General features: G+C 53.2%; 1 protein-coding gene across 2 annotated transcripts in view; it reads left to right on the plus strand.

The window, feature by feature from the left end:
* Positions 1-3,290: 3,290 nt before the first annotated feature.
* The window catches only part of HTR1D (5-hydroxytryptamine receptor 1D), a 29,380-nt gene continuing 16,538 nt past the window's right edge, over positions 3,291-16,132 (plus strand). The window contains exons 1-3 of one of the 2 annotated variants that reach the window (XM_035713102.2): positions 3,291-3,374; positions 4,087-4,179; positions 8,217-8,305. The gene's annotated coding sequence lies outside the window, so the exon portion shown is untranslated. Of the gene's footprint in view, positions 3,375-4,086; positions 4,180-8,216; positions 8,306-10,833; positions 10,951-16,132 lie in introns of those variants that run through there. The other variant, XM_025447770.3, reaches the window with a different exon arrangement.

Genomic DNA, 16,132 nt, shown 5'->3' on the forward strand with positions numbered 1-16,132 from the left:
CTTGTGTTCTAACCAGGAAAGCTGCGTCCCAGGGGGTGAAGGGACTGCCTCCAAGGTGGTGCAGATTTCCTTCAGTGACACAGGTGAAGTCGCTGTTCTTTCTAGACATTGTTTCATCCTCTCTCTGCATCCTTCCTGCCTGAGAAAGAATGAGGGGGTCAGACTTTCAGGAAAGGGTGAGTGAATAATAATGAGAAAAGAAATGAGGGGGATCCCTGGGTGGCACAGCGGTTTGGCGCCTGCCTTTGGCCCAGGGCGCAATTCTGGAGACCCGGGATCGAATCCCACATCAGGCTCCCAGTGCATGGAACCTGCTTCTCCCTCTGCCTATGTCTCTGCCTCTCTCTCTCACTGTGTGCTTATCATAAATAAATAAAATAAAAAAAAATTTAAAAAAAAAGAAATGAGAACCAACTCTCCAGCAATTACTCATGCCTGGCCTTATGTCATGAGCTGCACAGATCACCCCACTCCTCCTCACTTCAACCTATGAAGTAGGTATTACTGTCCTCATCTTACAGAAGGAGAAGTCCCAGAGAGGGCTATCTATCTCGTCCAAGGTCACATAGCCAGTAAGTGGCAGGTTCAAGCTTTGAATCCAGAGCCTTCTGATGCAGCAGGTATGCTCTTGCCATGATGACATCCTGGAGTCCCTTCTGCTTCTCATGTTTATTCAGTTGCGCAGGGTCTACACTGCCACAGTCAGGGCTCCCCACTCCTCCGGCCTCTCCCGGGAGCTGCACTGTGCCCTCCACCCCCATCCCCCTCCCACTGTCCAGAGTCCATACCGGCTTGTCCCCCGCTCCACCTGGAACCCTGATGCTAGAGCAGCCCTGGAGCTGAGCCAGTCTGCTGCCCACCCAAGGGCACTGCTTTCCCCCTTTCTCTGGATTACAGGGCTGCTCGGACCTGCTAATTGTGTTTGCATTGGGGTTGATTTGTATTTGTGCTCAGCATGTGTCGACACCCCCCACCATGAAAGCAGATGGGCACGTAGTGCTTTCGAAAGAATCATAATTAAGGCAATTTAGCATCTTCCTCAAAGGACACTCTTCCTCCACATGGAGGAAATGTCTTTGGAGCTGCTTTAGAATATCCGAGGTTGAATTATGTGGCATTCACAGCTGGTCCAACGGGGGGGGGGGGGGAGGGAAGTATTTGGGGGGGTAGGGCAGGGTGCTGAGGGGTAAGAAAGGGAAAGCGCTCTTTTGCCCAGGGCCTGGGGCAGAGGACAGCAATCGCCAGGAATGGGGGAGGACCTGCTCTATGACTTTGAGAAGATCTCTTTCCCTTCCTGATCCTTTGGGTATCATAGGTATCATGTTAATTAATTAATTAAGTAAGTAAGTAAAAATAAAATAACTCTGCAGCGGTTTGAGAGGAGCCTTACAGATTCAGAATCCCTGGAGATGCTTGACAAGATTCACAGATGCTCCTGACTCAAGCCAGGCTGGAAAACCTTTTGTTTAGAAGTATTATTTGTTTTTATCGGAAAAATAATTTTTTTTTGGGGGGGGGAGAATTTTAGGACTGGAAGTTACCTTAGTAACCTCTCTTATAAAATGTGGGGCATGAAGTTTGCTGATGTAAAGAAGTAGCTTGCTCAAAAGCCTAATAGTTAATTTTTTCTTTTATTTACATACGTTTATGTAAGTATATTTTACGTAAATAAAAGCACATGGTTACAAATGCCAACAATACCTGTAAGAGAGTAAAAGATGAAAGTCTTTTGTGCTCACGCCATCCTCCTCCCTCCCTCGTCGACCACTGTGAACAGCTTGCTGTGATTCCTTCACAGCTACTTTTCTAGCATTTATGTGCATTTTTAGAGTTGTAAATGTACACAAATGTAGTTTGGGGTATAGGAATGGGATCGTACCACACAGGCTCTTCTATAACTTGCTTTTTTTCACGGCAGCTTTTCTCGCCCAGAGAGTTTATGATGTCAATACGCAGAAATCTACCAAGTTATTTTTAACTGCTTTAGAGAAGCTCATAATGTAGACATAATATCATTGATTTAACCACAAGGAATGCAAAGGCATTTGGGTCATCTGCATTTTTCCCACTGTGATAAACACACATCTGTGTGCATGTGGGAGAATATTTTTGTAAGATGATATTTAGCAATGGCATTGGGAAAAGGCATCCTCACTTAAGCTTTGGATAGCTGCTGTCAAGTTGTTCCAAAGAAGTTCCAAATAAGACTGTCCCAGGAAGCGCTTCTTCCAGGGGCCCCATTTCCCCCACACCCTGGATATGATCAATCTGCTCCAATTTCTCCAGTCGGTGAAAATCAACTCTAATTTCCCAACATTGTCTTTCGAGAATGAAAGTTTATTTCTTTTCTTTTTAAGTTTATTTCTTTTTTTTAAGATTTATTTATTTATGGTAGACATAGAGAGAGAGAGAGGCAGAGACACAGGAGGAGGGAGAAGCAGGCTCCATGCTGGAAGCCCAATGCGGGACTCGATCCCGGGACTCCAGGATCACGCCCTGGGCCAAAGGCAGGCGCCAAACCGCTGAGCCACCCAGGGATCCCCTTAAGTTTATTTCTACATGGAATTTGGAGGTTATGTTTTGAAGGGAACACCTGATATTTTATTTGTACGTCATCTCTACACCCAGCGTGGAGCTCGAACTCACAACCCCAAGATCAAGAGTCACACGCTCCAGGGACTGAGCCAGCCGGTTGCCCCAAGGGAACACTTGGGATTTTAAAAGGATGCTTAGGAATCTCAGATGGGCCTGTCAATTAATTATCCATGCTAGAAAGTTCCCTTGAATTTCAGAGACTGTCAAACTGCTTTATCTTTGGGGAGATGAAAGCTGCTCTTTCCACGGTACCTGAAGGTTGAATTGAAGCAGCATCTATGAATTATTACCATTATTTGGAAACCACATTTTAGAATTAAATCCTACCTTTCAACTTAGTTGGGTCCCAGTGGGCCCAGTAGCATGAGGGGCCAGTAATCGTGAGATTGGTGTATGTGTAGGTTTACAGCATCAGCCCTACTTCTCTTGGTTCTGTTCATATTGAGAAAGAACCCCGAATTACCAGACTCCTCTCTGCAACAAGAATTACACACACACACACACACACACACACACACACACACACAGGGGAAAGACCCTTGAGGACCAAGGGACTGGCAGGCTTTAGGGACACAGTGGGAAGAAAGACAGGGAGGCAATCCCTCATTTCCTACTTTTCATAACTCTTGCCTGTGAATTATGACCTCATCTGTCCCCTTCAGTCTGTAAGAGATGTTCGGAGTCCTACTCTGTAGCTGGAGAAACACTGTGGCCGAGTCCAGCGAGGTGGGCCCCACGTGCTGCCTCCTGTGGAAGCCTTGCTCTGTCATCTAGTAACTGTGAGACCCTGGGAAAGTGACTGCCATCTCTGTGCTGTCTCCTTGCCTGAAAAAATGGGAATAATAAGTAAAGAACTCAGGATTCCCTTGGGAGTCATGTATGGAAAGTGGTCCTCGCAGTGCCAGGGCTCTTAGCAGGTGGCTTTTTTCTTCCTCGGGAAGGGGCGTTCTCAGCCCTCTGAGCCTCCTGTTGTCCATCTATAAAATGGGGATGATAATTCCCTCCTCAAAGTTAAGGAATTATTTAAGCACTGCGCTGGGTGCCTTGTCATCACCCTGGCCTCATCTGCTTCTCTGGCCTCAGCCCCTTCTCGTGTTGATTGAAATGTTCAGAGGAGTGCCGTCCTGGCGCTCTGTGAGCTCCGAGGAGGGCAGCAGGGTTGCCTGAGATGCTGTCTGTGTCTCTCCCTGAGTCTGGGACGGGTCCACTGAGAACCTAATGTGCCTCTGAGAAATAGTCCAAATTTTCCTCCCCTTATCCACCCCACAGCCCACTGCAGACCCTTCTCTTCATCCACCCTATACACCAGTGCTGGAGTTTTCTCCCCATACAAACCAAATATGGAGTAAACCGTCCAATCAACTACTGTCTGCTCAAATACTTGATTTTTGCTGAGCACTTGCTACGCACTCAGCACCATGCTAAAGATAGTCCTCCCTTCGTGTGCTCCTCACAACACAGGCAGATACTTTCACTGTGCCCATTTTACAGATGAGCGAGGAAGTAACCTGCCTAAGGTCACGGAGCTGCAAAGCGGACTGGTGGAATGTAGACACCCTGAAATCCTCACCACAGTCCTTGAGGGTAAGGAATAGCCTCGTTTTACATCATTTTATTCATTCAAGAAATCTCTACCGTGCGTCTAGCATGTGCCGGAATCTATCTAGGTCCTGGGGTAGAGTGGCAACCAGGATAGAGGACAGTGCAGGAGATGGATGGGAAATAACAGTGTCAGGTAAGTGTTGAGAAAACATCGAGTACAACAGGACAGGGGCTGAAGCATGACCAAAGTGGGGGGAGCGGGGGGAGCTGGGGGTAGGCTCCCTGGAGGAGGAGGCAGCCAGAGGAGAGCTGAGTGACCTGAGGGCGACAGGAAACAGCCAGAGAGATGATGGGTCCCAGCCCCAGGTGCCTGGCAAGAACTAAAAGCCAGGTGCACAGAACTTACACCCAGCTTCATGTTGCTGTGTTTTTCCCTGACTCCGTTTACCCCAGGAGGTTCCTAAGACTGCCCAGGGCCCGGATATTGGGTTAGAGGCTTCCTCCCGGCCATGGGGGGCAGAAACATCAAGACCTTTCTCCATGGCTTTGACTGGGGTTAAACCGAGATTCCAGAAATTCAATGCCTCTGCAGAGGGGGCACGTACCCCACTCACAAATCACAAACCCTTTCGGCTGAAATGATCGATCAGAGTTGACTAAGTGGAATATTGCGCTTTATTTTTTTAGTTTATTTCTTTTTAAAAGGTCATCTCTACACCCAGCATGGGGCTCGAGCTCATGACCCGGACATCAAGAGTCGCGTGCTCCCCCCGACTGAGCCAGCCAGGCGCACCCCCACACTGCCTTTTTTTTTTTTTTTTTTTAAACAGAACTGATAAGTGGATTTTACGAAGATGACTAATCTGGCCCCAACCCCAGTCTAGGTCTGCCTGGCGGAGGAAAATGCATCCTCCCCTTCACAGATGACTAACTCTCCTGCGCCGCCCCTCCATGCCTCAGAGAGCGGGGTAGGAAGTTAGGCCAGACAATCTCCCCTCAGAAACCCCTTCCACCCATGAAAGATCCCAGGGAGCTGGTGGTGACCGAGGGGGTGAGGGGTGTTCACACTCAGTGAACGTTTAATGGGCGCCCAGGGGGCCAGCACAGTGCGAGGCATTTCCATGGCTTGATTCATTGCATCCTCACCACGATGCCGTCAGGCACTAACACCCCCATTCCACAGACAAGAAAAACTGTGGCTCAGAGAAGAGCCCCACCTGCCCAGGTTCACCACCCAGGGAGGGGCAGAGCTAGAATGTTCTCCTAGGCCCAACCCCAAGGCCACGCTCTCTTCTCCCCAACATTTTGAATGTCTCCCTTCTATTTTCCACGTCCCGTCTCTTTTATTCCTGCCCCCAACTCTGCAAGAAAGATATTCTCATTATAGGTGAACTGTGTGAATGAGTCGGTGGAGTTGTCCCTGTTTTCCAGATGAGGATTCTTTTTTTTTTAAGATTTTATTTATTTATTCATGAGAGATACAGAGAGAGAGGCAGAGACACAGGCAGAGGGAGAAGCAGGCTCCAGCAGGAAGCCCGATGCGGGACTTGATCCTGGGTCTCCAGGGTCACACTCTGGGCTGAAGGCGGGTGCTAAACCACTGAGCCACCCAAGTTGCCCCAGATGAGGATTCTGAGGCTCAGGGAGGTAAAGTGTCGGAATTTGAACTCAGGCCCACGGGCTTGCCACTAATCCCCAGCAGCACCAAGAATCCGGAACATCAAACTTTGCCTAATTCCTCGGCTGGTTTCAACATCTTTCCATTTGTACCGCAGAATCTAAAACTTCTCAGGTTCCCAGAGGGAAAGATTCTCGCCTTGGGGTCAGACTCAAATCCTCTGTGAGTTGAACTTCTGTGCTGCAGCTTAAAGCCTTCAGAGATCTGAGTCAAGGGAGGCGCCTCCCTCCCTTCCTGGTGGCCACCAGCCTCAGCCCTGCTGTCCCCTTGGATTTCTCTCCTCTGGGTGAAGCCATCGAGCTCTTAATTAAATTCTCTGGTTAGAAGTCAAGCCCGAGGAAAACAAACAGAGCAGCCTCTCCTGTGGGACCTGTCTTCTCCCTGCTGGAGATGGTATCACTGCTGCCCTCGGGACATCCATTCCTCACTGCTCCAGGGAATTTCCTGTTGGCTGCTTCCAGAGGAAATTGCCATGGGAGGTCCGGGGATGTTATCAGGAGTCTCGGTGCTGTGTTCCAGTTAAGAGTGAGGGGGGACGGGAGGTGAGGGAGGCGGCAAAGACGGAGGAGGAGTGGTGGGAGGCACTGAGATACGGGCTCAGGGACATCTGGGCGCTTGTCCCCAAGGACAGGCACCTGATTACGTGTACCCCCCCTTCCTAGGCAGAGACTCCCATTCTTCCCTGACCACACTCTGATGGACACAAGGGACCATGGGGCACTGGAAAGAGCACTGAATTATGAGTCAGGAAGTAATCAGGGAGTGCAAGGTCTAGTCCAGATCTGTTACTAACTCACTGTGTGACTAGTTAATCACAATCAGACCAGGGGATCCCTGGGTGGCTCAACGGTTTGACCCCTGCCTTCGGCCCAGGGCGTGATCCTGGAGTCCTGGGATCGAGTCCCACATCGGGCTCCCTGCGTGGAGCCTGCTTCTCTGCCTCTCTCTGTGTGTGCCTCTCATGAATAAATAAATAAAATCTTAAAAAAAAAATCACAATCAGACCAAAATGTGTTGTGTAGTTGCTCCTTGTAGGTCTCAGCTGTAAATTGACAGGATCAATATACTTGAACTCCAAAGGCCCTTCCAGCTCTGACAATCCCTGCTGTAACCAACATTCACTACACTGCCAGGCACTGGGATATACTGGGAATAAAAAGAGGAGTAAGGCTTTGCCTCTGTCCTCAGGTTATAAACTCCTTGAGAGTATAAATCACATCTGGATTATCCTTGCTGTCCCAGCACCACTTACCATGGCGCTGTGCAAAGAGCCGGTGCTCAAAATATTTGTTCACTAAACACGTGATTCATGGTGAGAAGCATGGGTTTGCAGAGTCGGATAGAACTGAAGTCCCATCCTGTCACTACGCTTGCAAGAGAAAGTCACTTAACTTCTGTGTCTTTTCCTTCAGCTAGTGGCGATCCCGTCGTCCCTTCCTCACAGGGTTATGGAGAGAATAATGCACGTGAAGCACTTAGCATAGTTCTTGGCACATAAAAACTACTCACTAAATATTGGTTCCTCTCCTTGGTGGATCGTCCATCCTTCCCTTTGCTCTTGTCACTCTACCTGGCCAGGAGCCCGCTCTATTGTCCCCGGGCCAAAGCTGTGAACTAATTTCCACTGCTGGGAGCAGCAGCAGGCGAGGAAGGAAGAAAGCAGGGAGAAGGCTGGGCTCCCGGTTCCCTGAAAAGCCCTCGCCTGGATTCTGATTCCCATGCAGTCCCTGATCCTCCCCGGTGTAGATGTCCCCTCTGTCTAGACGCTGTCTCCTGAAGAAATTGCAAACCACGGACTGTCTGATGACAAAGCCTGCCCCAGACACTAGTCCTCTGACACACGATTCATTCAACCCTGTTCAGAAAAGGGCAAGCCTGGCTCCCACCTCTCAACCAGAGAACACTCTATGGGAGCTGGGTGGCTTCGTTCATTAATTTATCCATCCATCCATCCATCCATCCATCCATCCCTCCATCCCTCCATCCATCTTTGGTTGAACGCCTAGGGTGTTCCAGACCCAGTGCAAGGCACGGGGCATACTTAGGTGAGTAACCCCTTCCCAAACTCATCATGTTGGGGGGAAATGGGCACAAAGTAACTCTGAAAGGTATGGCATCCCAACTATTATACAATTATAGTGATAGGGACCACCGGTGGAGGGTTTACCGTGTGCCGCGCACTACAGTATGTGCTGTATGTAGGTTCATGGTTGCAGGTCAGTCCTCATCATAACCCCATGACGTGAGTACTATTATTGTGATCATTTTACACATGGGCCAACTGAGGCTCATGGAATGAAGGTCACTGGTCCAGGGTTGCACGGCTACTGAGCCATAAAATCAGGATTTAAACTCAGTCCAGTCACTGAGACAACACTTTTAACCCCCACTCTGCCATCAGACCTGCAAGGAGGCGACCGCCACTTTTGTCCAGGAGGAGCCCTGCGCAGAAGAGGGTCTCAGAGCTGGGCCTTGAGAGGATGAGTCATGGTAAGTCAAGGAGGTATGAAAGATTCTGGAAACGAGAGGGATTCTGACTCACGGAAATGGGGATCAGAACTTTGCAAACAGAAGGAAAAGCGAGAGCCAGGTCACAGAAGGCAGGACATACAGGGGGGAACGGCCGGGGAAGAGCGGGGAATGGCAGGATGGGGTGCAGGGGTTGGGACCCCTTTGGGAGGGGTGGCAGGCGCTGGAGACGTCCGGCAAGGAATCGGCGTGTTTCAGGAAGCCTGCTCCAGTGAAGCACGGAGGATGGGGGCAGCGACAGATGGGGACTGATGGGGACTGTGACAGAGTGGTGGATGACGCCCATCCGGGTAGCAGAGTTCAGGGTACAGAGACCGCCAACCTGCCACTGGCTGATCACGCCACTTCCTCACTCAGAGCCCTTCCTCGGCTCCCATGGCCCTCAGGATAAAGCTGGGGGGTGGGGGGTGGGGGTGGCCCTTCACTTGCCATTCAAGGCTCTTCACCAGCTGGCTCCTTCCTGACCTCCAGCCGCATCTTGACCCCTTCTCTCTACTCCAGCGAAATCCACCGACAAGTTCTTCCCTTAGCGTCTATGCCTTGGCCTATGCTGTTCTTTCTACTGGGGAAATTCTTTGCTCTCCTTCCCCCTTCTTTGCTCGGATGCCTGCTCGCACCCTTGCGGGCTCAGTGCGCACAGTGCAGGGCGCCCTTCCCCCTCCAAGCTCCCTCCCCTCCCCCACACCGTGCTGGGCTTAACTGCCTGTGGCTCCTTTCCCTCTCCTGGACTGTAAGCTTCCCGAAAGTGGAGAATGTGCTTACATAACACATCCTCTGGCCCAGGGTGAGGGCTGAGAGGCTGCAGTGACCCTCTCCAGTAGACCCAACTTTTTCTAAGACCAACTTTGCAAAGGCATTTACCATCGTGGGCCGCTTTTGTGGTTAAATGCCATCAGTTCGTTGGAGCATGGCGAGATGTCACACACGGTTTGCTGCTCTCTCTTCTCTGTTTCTCATCCCTTGTCAGGGCAGCTTTTGGGGCTGTCCAGGTCTTTTCATTGAGGATACCCACCAGGTGCATTTACTCCGTGTGGGTTTCCCAACAGTCGGACCACAGGCCGGGACCCTGCAGGCAGTGCAACTGCTTCTGTTGTGCTGTTGTGTAGACAGGTCCCCTTCCTCCTCTAGGACTATTTGACCTGGGGTGGCAGCAGTGGCAGCAGCACCTATTTTGGGAAATGCCTACATATGGCATTGTTCCATCTTCCTATTTCCTATTCGGGAAAAGAGCCCAGGACCTGAGTAGACTGAGGATGAGGAGGTGTGGCTGCCCATAGCTCCTATCTATCTGCCCGTGATTTACTGGCCTGGGATTTGCACAACGACAAAAAAAAACTTTTGCATTATTAATGATCATTGATCACAGCCTTCCAAAAAAGAGAGAGAGATGGAGAGAGATGGAGGCCCCTGGCCAATGATCAAATGGTAAACCAGGAGGGTGAGGTGTGGAGAAGAGAGGGGAGGGCCAGGTGGGTAGGGAATTTGTGGACACAGAAGGACACAGAAGGACGCTAAAAAGGAAAGTCTGGAGGAGCTGCTGAGGGTTGGTGGGCCAGCTGTCAGACAGTCCTGTGGGCTGTAAAGAAACCAGGGAGAGTACCGCTGGCCTCTCCGTCACCCAGCTAAGGGGACTTCACCATGAAACTGCCGTCAGGGACACAGAGACACTTCGTTCATAAGGATAAAAGGGCCCATTCATCAAGAAGTGACAATCCTAATGATGCTGGATGGACCTAATAACAAGGCTTCAAAATACATAAAGCACAAGTGGACGAAAAGCCCCTAAGCACCTGGAAGGCTCGCTCCGCCTGAGCAGTGTGGAGCCTGCGCACAGGCCATGCCCAGCGCGGGGCCGCGCCGTGCACGGTTCTCGAAGTTGCTTCGTGCTCGGGTCTTCTCGCAGCCCCGGTTCTCTGGGACCAGCGGGCGTGGGGGTCCCTCCCTGGGATTGCGGGTTCCCCACACTCTGCCCTCTTCCCTGCCTCGGCTCAGACGCCGCTTTCCCAGCGGGCCGCCTCCTCTCTTCCCTTTCCGTGCTCTATTTTCTCCCACACCGTTTACTTCTACAAATATTTTATATGTTTTACTTATTGCATCCACGTAAGCTCCCTTGGGTCCACAACCCTTCTGTGCACCATGTCCCCAGGGCCTAGAACGCGCCTGATACACAGATCAACAGACATTTGTTAAACGAAGAAAAAAAAAATCCAACTAGGGATGAATACCCGAGAGCGGGATGGATGGACGGACGGACGGACGCAGGAGGCCGGGCTTCCGCCCCGGGTCTCGGGCTGGGCTGGGCGTGGCCCCCCCCCCCACCCCCCGCCCTCGCTGCGGACCCAGCGCACCTGCTCTCCTGCAGGTGCGCGCGCGGGGAGCCCGGGGCTGGGCTCGGAGTCCCCCGCGCGGCCGGGACTGGGGGGGCCGAGTGGGGAGCGAGGCTCGCGGGGGAGGAGCTGCGGGAGGGCGGCGAGGAGGAGCGGCGGGCGCGGGAAGGCGAGCGCCGAGCGGGAGCCGCAGGGCGCGGGCCGGGCCGAGCCCCCGGGGCGGCGGAGACACGCGGCGCCGCGCGAGGAAGCAGGACCCCGGGGGCGGGCCCGGAGCAGGTAAGCTTTCGGAGCCCAGTGCGGCCGCGGCGACGGGCCCGAGGGCGCTGGGGCGGGGAGGGGGCGCCGCGCCTCGGGGCCTCGGTGACCCGGGGCGGCCCCCTCGGCGCCTTCGGACGGGAGGCGCGCGCGCCTGGGAAGGGGGCCCCGGAGGACCAGCCGAGCGCGGAGCTCGGAGCGGGAGCCCGGGCGGCGCCTGCAGACGGCGGCGGGGTCCCGGGCGCCCCCCTCCGGAGGGCGGGGGTCGCGCCCCGGGGCGACCTCCGGAGGGCGGGGGGCTGCGACGCCCCCGCGTGGCCCCGGGCGGCCGAGGGAAGCGGGGCGCTGCCCCCTGCCGGCCCGGTCGGGGCGCGCGCAGCGCGGGGCAGGCCCCATCCCGAGGGGGGCCGACAGAGCCGCCAGGGTGGAGCTCGGGTTTCCAGACCCGAAGCCTGCGGCCCGGATTGCTTTGTGACCTTGGGCAGGTCACCGCATCTCTTCGAACTTCGGTTGGCTCATCTATCAAGTGGAGGGGATACTTCTCCCACCCTACAAGATCCGTGGGAATAAATAAGATGCTGTAAGGATGCCTTTAAAAAAAAACAACTGTAAAGTTCTGTGCAAATCCCAGCTGATCAGGTAATGTCAGAACTGGAAGGGCGCTAGGAAATCTGCTTTGCCGCAGATGGGGAGAGTGGAGAAAAGATCCTGCCCAAAGTCGCATTGCTTGTAAGGGAATGTAAGACTAAAGCCCCCTACCTCACCAGCTCTGGGCAAGTTCAAACATTGAGAGCAGGTGCTCTCCATCAGATGGGCTGCACAAGCAAAGCCGGGCTTGGCTACTTACCAGCTCCTGACTGACCTCGGGAAAGCCCTAACCTCTCCAGCCGTGGTTTTCTCCTATGTGAAGTGGGTTAAGAATGCAGCCTTGCAGGCTTGCGGTACAAATCCAAGGTGGTCATTGCTCAGCACAGCACCTGGCCACAAGCAACAGCTGTCGTTAGTGGTAATCATCGTTCTGGTTAGTTGGAGTCACCTCTCAATCTCTTTCTTGAATTGGCGCCCAGTGTTTTCTAGTTGAGCACACGCCGTGGGTCTGTGCGCATCTCTGGACTGCATAGCCACTGGCCAGGGTCTTAGCCTTCCTCACAGAGACATGGAGGGACCCTTTACCGACAGCAGCGAGCAGGGTCACTGGGGCAGCTGAGGCTTCTCCAGCCTTTGGTCCTGTCCAGTGAGTGGGGAGAAATGGGTGGTCTTTATCGTGGAGGCATCCTGGAAGCCAGGACCTAGAGGGTGGCCTAGAAGGGAGGGGCTGGCCAGCCCGACATGACTGGGAGGGCCTCTCCTCCCCATGGTGCCTAGTGCAGGCCCAGAAATACAAAGGTGCCTTCTCAGAGTTTGTCAGGTACATGACGGATCATGAGAGTGAGCGTACAGGGTCATCCCTTCTCTCCTAGGCCGCAGATGGATGACAGTTCTCGGCGAAGTGAGGGGGCTGTGAACAGAAATACATTCCCAGAGCTGGGAGTTCTGGGACCAGAGTGGTTCCTCTCATTGCAGCTGGCACAGGGTCTGCCAAGGTCACCAGTGTCCTCCAGCAAGCTGAATTCTGCGGACACGCTTCAGTCTTTAACTTTCTCAGCAGCAGATGACACTGCTGACCACTCCTGTCCTCTGGACACTCTCTCTTCTGGCTCTTGCAATTTAACACTGTCATATTTTCCCTCCTTATATCTTGTTTTTTGCAGGTTTATCCTCCTTTCTTTTTTTTTTTTTTTTTTTTAATTCAGAGTTGGGGGCGGGGGACAGAGGGAGAAGCAGGCTCCATGTAGGAAGCCCAATGTGGGACTCGATCCCAGGTCTCCAGGATCACACCCCGGGATGCAGGCGGCGCTAAACCGCTGTGCCACCAGGGCTGCCCTTTATCCTCCTTTCTGCAGCCATTCGCTGCTCTGCTGCCCCAGGCCCTCTGCTCTGCTTGTATTAGACACTCTCCCTGGGTGATCTCATCCACCCCGTTGGCTTTAGTTACCACCTCTGTGCATGTGACTCATAAAGGTTTGTCTCCAGCTCAGATCCCTCTCCAGCCTATAGATCCATCTAGGTATTGTCAGCCCTGCATTGTTCCAGACACTGGGGATATAACGATGAGCTAGACGGAAGGTGTGTTTTGGGACCGGGTAGGGAGAGACAAGCAGTAGATGAGCGGAAAACATCAGATAGGGTTAAGTGCTAAAATGAGCATAAAGCAGGGTAATAGGATAGAGAATGAGAGCTTGCTTTATTATATAGGCTGGTCAAAGCTCTGCCAAGGAGGTGATAGTTAAGCGTGGGGTGGGCAGCTGGTAGGAGTCAGAAAGGTGGCTTGGGGGGCAGACGGTGTAGGGCTTTGTAGGCTATGGTGAGGACTTCAGATTGTGTTCTGATATGGGAGCCACTGGAGAGTTTCAAACTGGAGAGAGCAAATGCTGTTATTTCTCCAGGGCTCATCGGAGCCTTAGAAAGGAGTTCGTCTGTACTGGTTGCAAGCCTGCTGTGCCATGGTCACTGAGTGCGGAGGAAACAGCTCTTCGAAGAGCTTCCAGGCACAGACAGTGAGAGGCACAGATGAGCCTGGAGTCAGGAGAGAGTTTAAAGGAGGGAGGTTCTGCATCTGGTTGGCCGGAAAGGACTTCCTGGAGGAAGTGGCTTTTGGGAAGGGCCTCAGAGAACAGAGAGTGTGAAGGGGAAAGATGCCTCTTCCAGGCAGAGGGCAGTCAGCCTGAACCAAGTTGGAAATGCCCCAAATGTGTGTAGGGAAGTCAGAGGAGAGGAGACAGGACCTGTAGGGAACAAGAAGAGGGCAGTCTAGGGAGGAAGTCTGGGCTGTTCAGAGCAAGACCCTGGGTCTGGCCATGTATGTGCTGTGTGACCTTGAGCAGATTGCATTCCCGTTCTGAGCCTCAGCTGCTCTTGCATAAAAAGAGAAGTTAGTGGTTAAATGCTGGGAAAGAGAGGGGAGAGGGAGGATGCCAAGTGCTGGGGAAGGGGTGACTGGGAACAGGATCATGCCTGCCAAGAAGAAAACAGGGAGGGCTGGTGTGGATGAGGAAGATGGTGGTCGCATTGAGTTTGGGACCTCCCCAACTGCCATGAGTGCAGGAAGGAGTGGACAGATTTCAGCAAAGAGGGGACAGTTGAATTGGATCCTGGGAGTGAAGTTGCAGTTGGATGGGTGGATGGGGTGGATGAGGGGTACCCCACACAGAGGGTGCTGGGCTTTATGACATGTGTATACTACTCCCTCCTCTTCCAAAAATCCAGCCCACCGGGGAGACAGGCAATCAGTAAGTGAGCCGAGTGGGTGGGGAGGAGGGAGTGATCAGTTCCATCTCGGGGGTCCAGAGAAACCTCCAGAGAAGGTGGAGGAGGTGAGAGGAAGGGTGTTTCAGATAGAGGGACTGGCCTGTGCGCGGGCTCCGAGCAGTGAGAGAACTACAGTGTTCTTGCAGGAGGAGCCTCAGCCACGCTGGCGGTGGGGTCTTGTGCTGAGTGCGGGACGAGGAGGGGAAAGGGCTGGACCGGGCATTCTCTGGAGGGTGTAAGCAACAGGAAGAGAAGAAAGAGGAGTCGGGGCGCAGGGAAGGAAAAGTTCTCCAAGGAGTCTTCAGTCTGTGGAATCGGTGTCATCGGCCCCAACTCCTCTGCACTGGCTGATGGCATTCGTCCTCCAGCATTCTGCTTCAGGGCCACTTTCAGAAGGGGCCTCAGGGTCGCAGCAGATTATCTGTCTCTCCTACCTTCCCACTGCCCCCTTCATGCTCCGATGTCATCCTCCTCATTGTGTGGGCCCAGGTGCCAGGAGGGCTTCCCCTGGGGGCGCCGGAAGTCTTCCCAGGGGCAGGGTCTATACGTGTGTCGCTTACACCAACACGTGGTAAGGCTTTACGTGAGCCGCTATCGAATAGATGAAGAAACGGGCTCAGAGAGGTTGAGAAACTTGCCCCAAGTCACCGAGCCGGTAAGTGGCAGAGCTGGGAAGCAAATTCAGCCTACCTGACTCGAAAGCTTATGCTTGTCACACAGCTGGATTGTGCCTCCCAGCACGGCGAGCAGATGGCGAACAGCAGGTTTAGCTCCTGTAAGCACTGAAAAACCCAGTGTTTCGTTTTTAGGAAATGAATTCCTGTTGTTCCTACCTTGTTTATCCAGCCTGGAGAAGGCGCCTCTTGCTTGCCCTGAAAGTGGTTTCATTCCATCAGCTCAAGTGCCTTCTGGGGACCCAGATGTGCAGCACGGGGGTGGGGGTGGGGATGGGGGGGTGGAGGTTGTGAGGGCAGCAGGGTGAGCTCCAGGACCTGGGGATGCAGCCCTAAAGGCTTCTGGCAGAGTGAGGTCTGCCCCGCCAGCCTGCTCTGACAATTACTCCCCTGGTAGGGCAACTGAGGCTGAGGTGACAGGGACGTTTGATGCCAAAACATTTGGTGTGGAACAGGCACGAGAGCCCCTGGTACTTCCGTCCCTAGTCTCAAGTTCCTGCTGCAAACGAGAGGCAGCAGGGGGAGCATCGATGGGAGTCTGAAGACTTGGTCTCTGCCTGTAACTCACTGTGTGCCCTTGGGCAAATGTCTTGTCCTCTCTGGGCCTCTCTCCCCATCATCACCATCTGAGTTGGACTAAAGGATTCCTGAGTCTTTCCCGCTCTGACACTCAGGGCCTTCCTTTTTTTTTTTTTTTTTTTTTTAAGATTTTATTTATTTATTCATGAGAGACACAGGGAGAGAGGCAGAGACACAGGCAGAGGGAGAAGCAGGCTTCATGCAGGGAGCCCGATGTGGGATTCAATCCTGGGACTCCAGGATCATGCCCTGAGCTGAAGGCAGACGCCCAACCACTGAGCCACCCAGGTGTCCCACACTCAGGTCCTTCTTAAGTCCTAGAGCTGACATTACTACTGTCCCTTGCACAGCTCATTGTGGTGCATGGAGCAGCCACATCATCTGGGAAGAATGCTGAATCTCAGGTCCCCTTCCGGTCCCACGGAATGAGAACCTGCACGTTCATAAGATCTGTAGGTAGCCCGTGTGCTCATCCCAGTGTGAGGTGTGCTACGGTGAGCGGCTGCCCCTGCCCTCCCTCTGGGCTGTGTGGAGAAGGCAGGTGGAGGATTGCATGCTGTGTCGGCTGGAGGGAGAGCTCCTGCATGCTCCCAGGGTGGAGG

Source organism: Canis lupus, chromosome 2 (genome assembly GCF_003254725.2).
Source record: "Canis lupus dingo isolate Sandy chromosome 2, ASM325472v2, whole genome shotgun sequence".
In the NCBI taxonomy this organism is placed as follows: domain Eukaryota; kingdom Metazoa; phylum Chordata; class Mammalia; order Carnivora; family Canidae; genus Canis; species Canis lupus.